The sequence below is a fragment of the Elephantulus edwardii genome, unplaced genomic scaffold (genome assembly GCF_000299155.1).
Source record: "Elephantulus edwardii isolate Elephantulus edwardi_28Jun2011 unplaced genomic scaffold, EleEdw1.0 scaffold00049, whole genome shotgun sequence".
Taxonomy (NCBI): Eukaryota; Metazoa; Chordata; class Mammalia; order Macroscelidea; family Macroscelididae; genus Elephantulus; species Elephantulus edwardii.
Window position 1 is genome coordinate 7,887,898 of NW_006399799.1, and position 14,173 is coordinate 7,902,070.

Below are 14,173 nucleotides of genomic sequence, written 5' to 3' on the forward strand. Positions count from 1 at the left end.
TATTGTAGGCTGCAGTCCTTGACACTCTGCAGCAGGGCCACATAATTTGATGGATAGAGGGAGGGGTGAATAAAGGAAATGCAAAAGATCTGGTGTGAAAAGCAGTGTATCTGAACTTTGTAAGTAAATCAGTATAGATTGTTTTAAAAATAGGGTTAATTTCAAAAAAAAAAAAAGAATATGAGCAAAAGGACCTCAGAAAGTGGGACATTATGATTCATTGTATATTTTAGGAAGCAGAGCACATGAGTTACAGGGATTGTAAGAATGAGGATAGGGAAATAGTGAATATACTTATGACATTTCCAAATTAGAAAGAATGAGAGTCTGATCTGAGGTCTCTGAACAGAGTCTGGGAGGAAAACCAAAGATGCCAAAGATATTTAAGCTGAAAAGGAATAAATAAAGGACCCTAAGAACGCTCTCAATGCGGTCAACCACATGGACAGTGAGGATTTCCTGAGACCACAGAGGCCTAGGACTTAATATTAATGGGAATGTGAGACCTAAGACCCTCGACTGGCAAGAGGTAGGCCTAGAGCCAAGGTACTCAGCTCCTAATCTTCCTACCTCCAGAATGGCAACTATATTTCATCCCACCTGCCAACTCTGATGGATTGGTAGTGTCTGCTTAAATTACTATTTGAAAAGGATTATAAGGCCATATCTAGGTCCAATGGCAAAGAAAGCTGTGATTGATTAGCAGCGTCTGCCATGGGTGCTGGGTCAGGAGAAGTTAGCACATGTGTCTCATACTTGTTCTCTCCCTGTGCTGCCTACTCAGGCTCCCCACCCAGAATTCCCGAAATGAGTCTTGACCTGTCTCACAATCATGCCAGTTAGCAGAGAGCAATGGATGCATGCAGGAAATGGGCAGTTATGGTTGGTAGGACATGAAGCGTATGTTCTTTGGACTGCTGGTTAGTGGGGTGTAGAGGAGTGTCATGCTGCATCTTTATCCCTGGGACTTGGCCTGCACAGAGCACTGGTCCTGACACCCTGAATGAGACACCTATGAGATCCTCCCAACACTGATCAGATGCTGGAACATGAATGCTCCCTGGCTGTACAGGGATGGTGTCAAGAGGCCAAAGTCACAAAAAAATCAGAGCAAGGGAGTATTTCAGGTCAGAATCACTTCATCTGAAATCTATGGATAAGCTCAAGATGTCTATAAACACCTTAAAATCATGTGCAAAATGTAATAAACATGTGCATTTTCCCTGAAGAAAATCTTTTGTTTTCATTGACTTCTCAAAAAAATCCATGCTCAAAAAAAATGTTTCAGTCACTACTCAGAATGAAGCACAGAAATGTGATCTGAGTGAATCTTGCTGTGTGAGAGATTTGAAGCATCCCCATCTCAGTAATAGATGAGCATCAGGGGTATTCCCCGGCTGCTCACTGAACACATCACATTTAACCTTAAACAGTGTTCTGTAAAGCTGGGTTGTAAACTTGCATATTAAGGGACTTGAGAGTTCAAGAAGACACTTTTCTCAAAAAATGCTCTTAATTTTTGTCAAATTTTCAGAGAGAGTCATACCCAAACACAGCTTAATCACTGCTCCAGATGGGGAGTAGTAGTAAGGTCTGTAGTGGTGGTCATGCCATCGAGTTGACCATGACTCAAGTAACCAAGGGGTTGGGAGGCCGACAAAGGTGATAAAACTAGCCCTTATTGTTACAGAAGTACAACTCCAATTGGCCACACCTGAAGGCATTGTGCATATCAATAAAATGTGGTAGGTGGGTAAAAAGTATTGGATGTTATGTTGGGACCTAAGACTGATCAAAGTCAAGGCTTAGTAAACTGTGCTTGATGAGAAATAGGCACCTGGATCAGGTCAAGGATTTGAGGTGTAAAGACCTGGGTTGTCGGCTATAGCTCATGAGCTGTGGTAGATGCTATGTTCCTTCTTTTCCAAGTACTTATGTGCATCTTGTAAATACACATTCATTATTGTGTTAATTTATTACTTATCTGTCCCATAAACTGTCAAAACAAGTTCTACCCTGTCACTTGACAAACTACTCAACACAAAGATTATTTCAAAAATAGTTGTTAAATGAAAGATGGTTGTAGTGATGTAGGGATGAACTGAAGGATAGATGGAGGAGTAAGTGAAAGGGGAATTGGGTGGATGGAACAACCATAGGGGTCAATTTGAGAGTCAGAATCTGAAGGTCTCAATGGTTTAGCAATTCAAAACCTGTGTAGTTGCTCAAAAAACACACCCTGGAACTAGAACACCAAATTCAAATCTCCGCTTTGATCCTTATTTAGTATATGATCTTGGGCAAAACATTTCCTTTCTCTGTGTCTCAGTTCCTTTATCTGTAAAATAAGGATAAGAGGAGTTGCAGCCTCATACAGTTACTATGAAGACTAAATTAGTAAATATATATAAAACACTTAGAATGCGGAGAACGAGCTGGAGAGACCCTTTCTACGAAGATGGCGCTGAAAGCGAAGAAAGGCCCTGCCCCTCCCAAAATTGAAGCCAAAGCAAAGGCATTAAAGGCCAAGAAGGCAGTCCTGAAGGACGTCCACAGCCAAAAAAAAAGAAGATCCGCACGTCATCCATCTTTCGGTGGCCTAAGACGCTGAGACTCTGAAGGCAGCCCAAATACCCCCAGAAGAGCACCCCCAGGAGAAACAAGCTTGACCACTATGCCATCATCAAATTTCCCCTGACAACTGAGTCAGCCATGAAGAAGATAGAAGATAACAACACACATGTGTTCATTGTGGATGTCAAGGCTAACAAGCACCAAATCAAACAAGCTGTAAAGAAGCTCTATGACATTGATGTGGCTAAGGTCAACACTTTGATTAGGCCTGATGGAGAGAAGAAGGCCTACGTTCAACTTACTCCTGACTATGATGCTTTGGATGTTGCCGACAAAATTGGGATCATCTAAACTGAGTCCAGCGGGCTAATCCTAAATATAAATTTTTCTCACCAAAAGAAAAGAAACACTCAGAATGCATAATAATCACTAATCACCTAATGCATAATAATCACTCCTAAAGTCATGAACTAGATATGGAGAGCCTGGCTATAAAACAAATGTATTCAGAGGGAGCAATAGAGCTGATACAGAAACAGTGACTTCACTGTTAGCTTTTAAGAAGATGACAGTGGCTCCTCTATGGTGTAGAAGAATTAATTGAGGGTGCTGGTCAGAAGTTTGAGAGCAGTCATCCAAGGTGCAACCATTGTGTTTGCCCTTTCTGGAGCAAAGAAGAGAGAAGACTATGTAAGATTCATAGAAATAATTAGAGGACTGGCAGATCTTTCACATCACATGTTCCATGAGCCTGACACCAGAAGAACTTGACATAGACCCTGCCACTGCTGACCACTATAAACAGGCTCACAATAAGAGGTCCTGGGTAGAGTAGGAGATAAATATAGAACCAACTCAAAATCAAGAAATAACGAGACTTGTTGGTCCATCTGATAGCAGCTGGTGAAATTCCCAAGACTATGTATTCTTGGGAAGATAGAGGGATGATGAAGGAGAGAAAGACCCTCAATCAGGTGAACTGACACAGAGACTGCTGAAGTGAGCTTGAGTGTATCAGAGATTGTGAGAATGACACGGGATAGAAAAGGGTTCAGCTCTGTTGTCCAAAGGGTCGCTATGTCCATAGGGTCACTCGACTTGACAGCACCTAACAAAAACAAGGGGGAAAATAACACCAGAGAGGTACTCTCTGGTCCTTGAACAATCAACAGTACAAGATCAGAAAGGCAACATTTGTTCAGGAGTAAAACTCAGAAAGAAAACAGAGAGAGGTCAAAAGGATGAGTGTAAATAAGAACCACAGAGAAATAGAGCACTGTACAATAATGACAATTTTAACCAATGTCAGAAAACAAAATACACATGAATGGTTAAAATATTGAATAGGCCTGCCAAACAGTAATTTGCTTTTATTTCTTTTTTTCTTTTTAAAGAAAGAGACAAGAACAAGTTTGGGGGAAGATGAGCTAGTTTGTAGATGTGGTTGTATACATCTTCATGACAGTCCAGTAGGTAAGCCCAAAGCTCAGTAGGGAGATTTTCATCTGTGCAAGCTCTCTGAGGACAGCTGACTCTGCCCTTAGACAAGGGGAAATAGTGTGACAGATATCAGCCTCAGAATTCCCCCATGCAGGTGGGCCATATGCCAGTGCTAAAACCACTGAGTGCCGGGCTCCCTCCCAAACACCCTGCAAGGACCATGTGAACTGAGTCCCCAAATACACACACCACACACCCCCCAGAGACAATCCCCAAGTCTCCTAAGAGAAATATACCCCTTTAGAGATTTTGGAGCTTATGTAAGAAAGGAAACAGGATACAGAAAGTTTAATCTATAATCATTCATAATCACCCCAGTGAGCTCTTGAGGGATGAGGCATTTGGACATCTTTATTACTACAAAGTTCAATGGTAAAACACTTTTTAAAATATCTCAATTGATATTTTGTCAATTCTTGTAGTTTTGTTCTTCACTAATTTTTTTTCAGTGTTGTTTAGACTTTTTTGATGGTGAGGTTCTTGATTACTGAAGTGATTGGACAATGATCACTCTTTTTGGTAACTCTGTATATTCCTTCCATTTTCTTTTGACATTTTCTGTGCACTTAGTATTTCACTCATAAACTCAGAATTCATTGCCATTGAATCACAGCTGATCTACTATTGGATTTGCACATTTTTGGTGTCTTTTAGAGCTGCATCTAATTGTTGTATCACATTCTGTCTCAGTTATCTCTCAAGAATCTCTTTGTCATTGACTCAGAACCAACTCATAGGTGAACCTCCATATGTTTTCAGAGGCTTGGGGAAGACATCACCCAGTTTTCTCCCACTGAGCAGCTACTCGACTCAAACTACTTGCCTTTGGGTTGGCAAGTATATCTCATAGATTAGCAAAAGAACAAATAGATATGTCTTGGAGAAGGTGCAGCCAGAGTGCTCATTGGATGCAATGAAGCTTCATCGCACATACTTCAGGCACATTGCTAGGAGAAGTCATTTCTTGGAAAGAGACAACATGCTTTCGAAGGTAGTGCAACTCCTTATCCTTAAGGTCACTACTGCTGCTGATATAACAGAAATTTTACGAGTGGCTTTAACAAACAGAAATTTATTTTCTAAGAGTTTAGGAGGCTAGGAATCTGAATGCTAGCTCTAGGGGAATGTTTTTCCTTTCTGTTGGCCCTGGAGGAAGATTCTTTTCCCTTCAGCTTCTGCTGAAGGACAATCTTCCTGTGGCATGACATTTCTCTTCCTCATTTCTCCTTCTCTCAGTTGCTTGTTTAAACTCTTTTATATTTCAGAAGAGATCACTACAGACACACCCTACACTATCCTGCCTAATTAACATAACAAAGACATTGCACTCCCAAATGATGTTCTAATCACAGGCATTGTTGTTGTTGTTGTTGTTAGTTGCAATTGAGTTGAATACAAATCATAAAGACCCTATGAACTGAACAAAAGATCTGAACCCTGTTGTCCTGTGCCATTCTCACACTTCCCAGCACAAAAGAGCCCATTGTGGCAGTCACTTAGTCAATCCACCCGGTTGAGGGTCTTCCTCTCCTTCACCAGTCCTCCACCCTTCCCAGCATCATGTCCCTCTCCAATTAGTAGCCCCTCTTAGCAACATGTCCAAAGTACGTGAGGTGAAGTCTCATCATTCTTGCCTCCAAAGAGCACATTGGCTGCACCCTTTCCAAGACATAATCGTGGCCATTCATGGGATGTTAAGGGCTCTTCTCCAACATCTCAGTTCAAAGGCTTCAATTTTTCTTCTGTCATCCTGATTCATTGCCCAGCTCTCAGATGCATAGCAAGTGGTCTGAAAGACTATGGACTGAATCAGACACACCTTAGTCCTCAAACTGACATCATTCATTACTCCTCAGTAATTTGGAGAGGTCCCTAACTACAGATTTTTTTTAGTGTAATATATCTCCTTATTTCCTGACTGCTGGTACTAAGGGCGTTAATTATGGATCCAAGCAAGATAAAGCTATGGACAGTTTCAAACTCTCCATCCATCATGATATTGCCTATCAGTCCAGTGGTAACAATCTTTGTTTTCTTGACATTGAGATGCAATTCACACTGAAGGCTGTATTCCTTGATCTTCTACAGCAAGTGCGTAAAGTCCTCCTCACTTTCAGCAAGCAAAGTTGTGTCATCTGCATAACCCAGATTGATGAGTCGCCCTGCAATCCTGATGCCACACTCCTCTTCATAGAGTCCAGCTTCTCGAATCATTTGTTCAGCATATAGATTAAATAGGTATGTAGAGGGAATACAACCCTGCCGCACTCCCATCTCTATTTTAAACCATGCAATGTTTCCTTGCTCTTTTGGCACAACAGCCTCCAGGTCTAGGTTTCACATAAGCACAATTAATTGTGTTCTGGGACTCCCGTTCCTACCAAGGTCAGCCACAGCCTGTTACGATCCACACACTCAGATGCCTTTGCATCATCAATTAAGCATAAATACACATTCTTCTGGTTTCCTTACTTTCTGCCAGGATCCATCGGACATAACCAATGATATCCCTAGTGCCACGGCTCTTCTAAATCCTACTTAAACTTCTGGCAGTTCCCTATCTATGTACTGTTCTAGCCATTTTTTAATGATCTTCAGAAGTATTTTGTTTGCATGTGATATTAATGATATTGTTCTATAGTTTCCATATTCAGTTAGAACACTTTTCTTAGGAATGGGAACAAATATGGACCTCTTCAAATCTTTTGGCCAGACAGCTGTCCTCCAAATTTCCTAGCATTGACTGGTGAGTGCATCCAAGGCTGCATCTGTCAATTGAAACAAATCAATTGTTATTCCATCTATTCCTGGGGCCTTATTTTTTGCCAATACCTTCAATGAAGTTTTCACTTCCTCCTTCATAACCATCCTGCTCATATGGTACTTCCTGAAATTTTTCAGTGTTGATCCGTTCTTTCTGGTACAATGATTCTGTATATTCCCTCCATCTTATTTTTATGCTTTCTGGGTCATTCAATATATTGTCCCTAACATCTTACAATATTTCAACATGAGGTTTAAATTTGTTTTTCAGTTCTCCCTGCTTGAGATATACAGAGCAAGTTCTTCCCTTTTTGTTCTCCAATTCCAGCTTTTCTGTGCCTTCCACTATGTTTTATCCTTCTGAGCTGTCCCTTTGAAATTTTCTGTTCAGCATTTTTACTTTGGCATGCTTTCCTTTTGTTTTTGGCTTCTCGACACTCAAGTGCAATTTTTAGAGTCCCTTCTTGCATTCATTTTGATATTTTTTTCTTTCTCCTCTGTTTTGTAATTATCTTCTGCTTTCTTCATAGAAATTAGGAATTAGAACATATATATGTTTTGTAAATTCTTTTTAAAAGTAAGTTGTGTGAAAGTTTACAGTGCACATTCATTTGTAATTCAACCATTTATACACATTTTGTGCTGTGAATTGCTATCCTCTCAATATAATAGCACTCTTCTCTTTTCCTCCATGGATTCTCTGTTTCCTTTCTTTTTTTCTTTCCCACCTTCTGAGCTTTGTTCTTGAGTAAATACTGCCCTTTTGATCTCATATGGTTGATTGTATTGAGGTGGTGTACATTTCTCCCTGGTGTAATCATTATTCACTTTATTATAGAGCTATCTATTATTTGACTGAAAGCTGATATCCAGGGGTGGGTTCAGTTCCAGATTTAGATGATATAATTTCTCTCAAAACAGTAAATTTGGTCTTTTTTTACATGTTTTAGAAGTTTGTTCTCTCATTCTCTAATACTCACTTTCTCTCTCTTATCTCTCTTATCTCTCTCATCTCTCCAGGACCTTCTATTATTATTGGCAGTGGTAGCTGGGCACCATCTAGTTCTTCTCGTCTCTGGATAATAGCCGCTATATATAGTTCATATGGGCCACTAGTCCTTCGAGCTAATTGTTAACCTTGAGGGTTTTGGTTTTTTTTTTACTTTCTTACCTCTTCTTTACTCCAAACAAGGAGAAATCAATAGGTGTATCTAAGGTAGCCTCAACACTTGTTTGGGGGAGGGGGACACCATTCAATCAAATACAATTTCTCTGTTATCACAAAGTACCACAAATTGGGTGGTTTATAAGAACTGAGATTTATTATGTCATGGTTCTGGAGGCTGGTATTCTGAATTTAGGGTATCAAACACTAGAGGAAGATCAGTTTTTTTCTCTTCCAGCTTCTGGTAGCACCAGCAATTTCTTGACTCGCAGCTATAGTATTACTGTCATCACCTGGTCATCTTCTCACTCTCTCTCTGTCTCTTCCTTCTGTTTGTCTCTATGAATCTCTTTTTCTTGTTATAAAAACATCACTCACACTGTATGAAGACTCATCCTACTCAGATTATAACTTCATCTTAACCGATAATATCATCAAATATCTTCTTTCCAAACACATTCACAGGTATGGTGGGTTAAAACATCATCACAACTTTGTGAGGCACTCAATTCAGTTCACACTAGATGGGAAAGATGAAATAGGGATCCAGGATGCCAAGATTTACATATTTTGTCCCATATTCCATTTCCTCTGGCTCATGTCCACCCAGGACACCAAATACAAGTCTGCCCAACATAATAAATAATGATAACTATAGTAACCCCTTAAGCTACCAACTGACTTACACTCTTCACCTAGTTGTATTGTCAACGAAGAAATAAGCAATGCCCCTTTTAAGGAATAATGACTCATTTTTATAGGTCACACACAATGCAGGCATATCTATGGTAACTTCTCCCCACAAGTTAAATTACGTTGGAATCTGTTACAAATTAAAGACAGCATGTCTGAAAACGCTCATGTCAAGTACCATTTTGTTTCAAGGTGGCAGAGTGAAGACATCATCACAGTCACAATCTTGATCTTCTTGCAAGTTCCCAGATGTGCCAAAATAAGTCCATTTCTTCTAAAATTATCAGAGTGTTGACAGACAGAGAAATGCCAAGCTGTCAATTGAAACAGAGACTTTATTTCAGTCTTCAAGATAAATGCATTCTAAAGAGACAGTTGTATCATGGAAATAGTAATGAGCTGAGACTCAAAAGAACCAAGTCCTAGTTCTTGGCGTCACCATCGCCACTGGAGTGGACTTGAACAAGTCATTTCAAACCCCTGGGCTTCAGACATTACATCTGCAAGGTGAAGGACTTAGATTCAAAGACATTAGCTTGAGATAAATTATAAAATCTATAATACTCCCCACTTTGCCCCTATCCAAGTTCTCTGTCTGAGTCATCCTCTACTTCCTTCAGTCTCTCTAAATATTGATTGGCAGCATAGCAAGCAGATTGGCCCTTTTCTCTCTGGTGGTTTCGGGGATGGTGCCATTTGTTATAAATAAGTGAACAGGAGAGGGCGGGACAAAGGGAGGGGCTGTGTGAGGCCCTCAGAGAGCTCATTAGTGGAAAAAACTCCTCAGCTCGCCACCTTCTGATCTTCAGTCCTGACTCATCCAAGCAGTCTCAGGCAAAAGGAGAAGAGATGAGCTGTGAAGATGTATTTGTGTGGAACATATGGGGTATGAGGGGGTAGGGAGAACCACCAAGCCCAGAAGCAGCAGCAAATCTCCCCAGCCTGGGTCAAACTTTGGTGGTCAGTTCAGTCTATTGCTCAACAGAATTACAAGAGACTCAGAGAACGGAGGCAGTGGTGGTTCAGTGATAGAAGTCTCACCTTCTATGCAGGAAAACCCAGGTTCATTTCCTGGCCAGTGTGTCTCATGAACAGCCACCAACCTGTCAGTAGAGAGTTGTATGTTGCTGTGATACCAAATAAATTTCAGCAGATCTTTCAGACCTAAAAGATACCAGGAAGAAAGACCAGGCAAAAATCAACAATGAAAATCCTATGGGCCACAATAGTCTGATCTTTCGCATAAGATTGCCTTGGTTTAGGGGCCTGTACAATATCCATTAATTAGTAACAACAGAAGAGGGCAAAGATGGCTCACCAACAAACTTGCAGGTTGTAAGCCAACTCGAGAAAACCTCCTCTAGGCAGGGCAAAGTCATGGAAATCCTTTTAGAAATGGAATTATTGGAGAGGTTTTTTTCCAAGATCAGGCAAAAAGGGGGCTTGCGAAGGTTCTGTAACAGCTGGAGAGTTACAGGGATAAAAGCCTGGGACTGCCGAGGTGCCAGGATTACACGTCTTTTAGAGCTGTTTGTGGTGCTGGTGGACTCTGCCTGAGGCTGTCCCGACTGCTTCCATCCACACCAGCTGTCGTCAAGCCCACATCGCATCCGGGCTGACCTCAGTCAACTCCAGAGGCAGATGCTTGCCCCACTCTGCTTCCAGCCTTACCGTGACTCCCTGTAGCCTGCCCAATTCATGTCTGGCCTGCCCCAGGCTAACACTTTTGCCAGCTGCTTGCTCAGAAGTATGCAGCTTCTTACGTTAACTGCTGCCTGCGCAAGTGATCTGTTTACCCTGGCCTTCCCCATCCTGGCAGCCTAATGCTCTGCTCAGTTCCTGAGAACACAGCTGTCAATGGTGAATCAGCACAGGGAGGGGCCCTTGCCATGGCAACCAAAAGGCCAAGCTGTAAGGCCAGAGGTAGAACAAACCTACCCTCACCTCAACAAGCCCAACTCTGCCCTCTCCAGTGAGCCCTAACCAGAATGGTAAAGTCAGGCTTCCCTCTCAACAAGAACCAACTCCCATAAATCAACCAGATGGCAGGAGCTCAGCCCAAGCATAAATTCCTCCATGTCTTCTTAAAGCACCACCCAACTTTACCCAACTTGGCCCCACAGATTCATTGTCATTAAGGGGGTTGGGAAAGCTGTCACTTGCAACCATCAGATGGTAGCTGTGTATAGATCAACCCCCTGTAGTCTGTCAGAGTTCCCTGGAAAACCAATATTGTTGTTGTTGTAAATTGTTGTCAACTACACCTCATTGCTACTCTGTGAACAACAGATTGAAATCTTGCCCTGTCCTGTACCAGCATCATCATCTCTGCCACGTTGAATTCCATTGCTACAGTCACTGTGTTAATTCATCTGGTTGAAAATCTTCCTTTCTTTTCTGGGCTCTGCCTTTCACAGCATGATGTCTTTTTCCAAGATCCGACCCTTCCTGATAGAGGCCAAAATGTGTGAGACAAACTTTCCCCATTAGTGTCTCTAAGAAGCATCCTGGTTGCACGGCCTCCAAGACAGATTTGTTTGTTCTTCGCCAACACCACAATTCAAAGGCATAGATTTTCCTTTCATCTTCTTTATTCATCGTCCAGCTTTCAGATATATATATGAAGCAACTGAAAATACCATGGTTTGATCAAACACACCTTAATCTTTAAAATTATATCCTTGCTCTCTAGAACTTTAAAAAGGCCCCTGGCAGGAGATTTCCTCAGTGAAACATGTCTTTTGGTTTCTTGATGGCTGCTTCCATGGGTATTGATTCTGTATCCAAGTAAACTTAAGTAATTGACAATTTCAATCTTTTCCCCATTTGCCATGATGTTGCCTATTGATGCAGTTGTTGTTGTTATGTGACTCATAGCGACCCTATGTACAACAGCCCTAAACTCTGCTCTGTCCTGTGCCAATCGCACTGTCTCCAACACCCCCATCCCGATTACCCCAGTCACTGAATCAATCCACCTCATAGAGGGCCTTCCCCTCCTACACCTTCCCTCCACCCTCCCAAGCATGATGTCCCCTCTCCAAGGACCGGTCCCTATTTACAACATGTCCAAGTATGTCAGATGAAGCCTCAGAATCCTTGCCTCCAAGGAACAACCCTGTTTAACCCTCTCCAGGATGAATCGGTTTGTTTTCTTAGCAGTCCATGGTATATTCAATACTCTTCTCCAGCACCACAGCTCAAAGGCATCAGTTCTTCTTTTATCATCCCTAGTCATTGTCCAACTCTCTGATGCATAACAAGTGATTGCAAAGTCCATGGCCTGCATCTGACACACCTTAGTCTCCAGAGAGACACCACTGCTCTTCAGTACTTTGGAAAGGTCCCTAACAACAGACTTTCCCATCGCAATGCGTCTTTTGATTTCCTGGCTACTGGTCCCAAGAGTGTTGATTGTGGAGCCAAGCAGACTAAAGCTGTTAACAATCCCAATCTTTTCACCATCCATCCTGATGCTGCCAATTGGTCCAGTGGTAAGAATCTTTGTCTTCTTGACATTGAGCCTTAATCCATATTGGAGGCTGCAGTTCTTTAACTTTCATAGTTAAAAAAGTCATTTCTAGAACCGTCTTGAAGGACAATCATTGATGGAGTAGGGAGGATTTCTGTTTTCTTGATATTAAGAAATAATACAGATTGAAGGGAGTTCTGGTGGCCTAGTGACAAGATGCTGCACTGCAATCCCAGAGGTATGCGGTTCAATCCACCAGATGCTCTGCTGGAGAAGGAGGGGGCAATCTCCTCCTGTACCAGTCAGATCTGATTTGACGGTACACATAAAAATAATACAATAAAAAAATTTTTAATAAAAGAAATATTACAGATTGAAGGTTGTAGTCTTCAATCTTCTTCAGTAAGTTCTTCAAGTCTTCACTTTCTGCAAACAAGATTGTGTCGTCTGCATAACGCAAGTTGTTGAGAGGCTTCCTCCAAACTTGATGCCACATTCTTCCTCATGTAGTCCAGCTTTTGGAATGATTTGCTCAGCACACAGACGCTGACACACACATTTTCGGCTTTTAAACCATGCCATGTTCCCATGTTCTGTTTAGACAGCTGCTTCTTGGTCTGTTTATAGGTTTTGCATGAGCACAATTAAGTGTTCTGGAATTCTCATTCTTCTTAATATTAATCATAAGTTGTTATGAATCACACAGCCAAATACCTCTGCATAGTCAGTAAAAGGTAAAAATGGCAATCTGTGCTTTCAGTCAAGAACCCATCTAACATCAATAATACAGCTTTTGTGCCAGGGCTTTCTCTGAATCCAGCTTGAATCACTGTAGCTAGTGTACTTACTTTGACAGCTGGGTGGTTTGTTTTTTTTCATAATCTTCAGCAAGATCTTTACTTGCATGTGATATTAACAATATTGTTATATTACTTCCACAATCTATGTTGGACCACCTTTCTTTATATAGTAACAAATATGATCTCTGTGGGCCACTTTTTAAAAAATAGTAACAAATATGAATCTCTTTCAGACAGTTAGCCAGGTATTTGTCTTCTATCTTGGCATAGGCTAGTGATCCCGTCCACGCCTACATCTGCTTGTCGAAACACCTCAATTTGTATTCCATCAATTCCATAGAACATAGAACATGCTGCAAATGCTGCAAGGAGCTTTTCGGCAATCCTCTGAGTCCCGTGCAGGCCCTATAACACTCTAAGTCCTGTCATGGAGCTTCTAGAGACTATCTGAGGAAGGAAGAAGATAAAACATAAATATTTCTATATGCCGGGATTTTCACACATGCTGTCTCATTTAATCTTTTGTGACAGATACATTATATCATCATCCCACAGATGAAGGTCAAATGACTTGCCCAAAGTCATACCTCTGAGATGCCACTAAGACACAATTCAAACCCATGATTCCAAAGTCTATGAATTTAATCACTCTCTAAGCAGTTTCTCTCTTTCCCAGGTCTACAGATTCTTAGATTCTTCTTTTAGGGCCAGATCTTATTACCAGATACCCAGAGACTGAGCATGGCCTCAGATGAAGCCCTCCTTCACCTGTCAGCTGACTGTGCTTCTGACCTGACCCTCAGATCACTAAACTGGAGGGAACTTGGTTTGGGGCCATGTGGGCAGGGGAGCCTCTTCCCTTTTCCACCACTGTCTGTGTCTCAAACATTCCCCCCTGCTCCAGCCACTCTTTCTCACAAACAGGAGTATTGGAAATAGAGCATATGTCCTCAAGCCCAAAGCTTCTCAAAAATTAGTGTGCATAAGAATTCATGAAATGATATATGACCAAGAGCCTATGGTGATGAAAGGGGAAGTTCAAATTGCTCTGAAGGAATTGGCAAAAAACAAGGCTCCAGGAGTTCACGGCATACCAATTGATATATTTCAACAGACAGACACTGGCCTGGATGTGCTCACTAAGTTGTGCCAAGAAATCTGGAGAACAGCCAGCTGGCCCACTGACTGGAAAAGATCGATATTTGT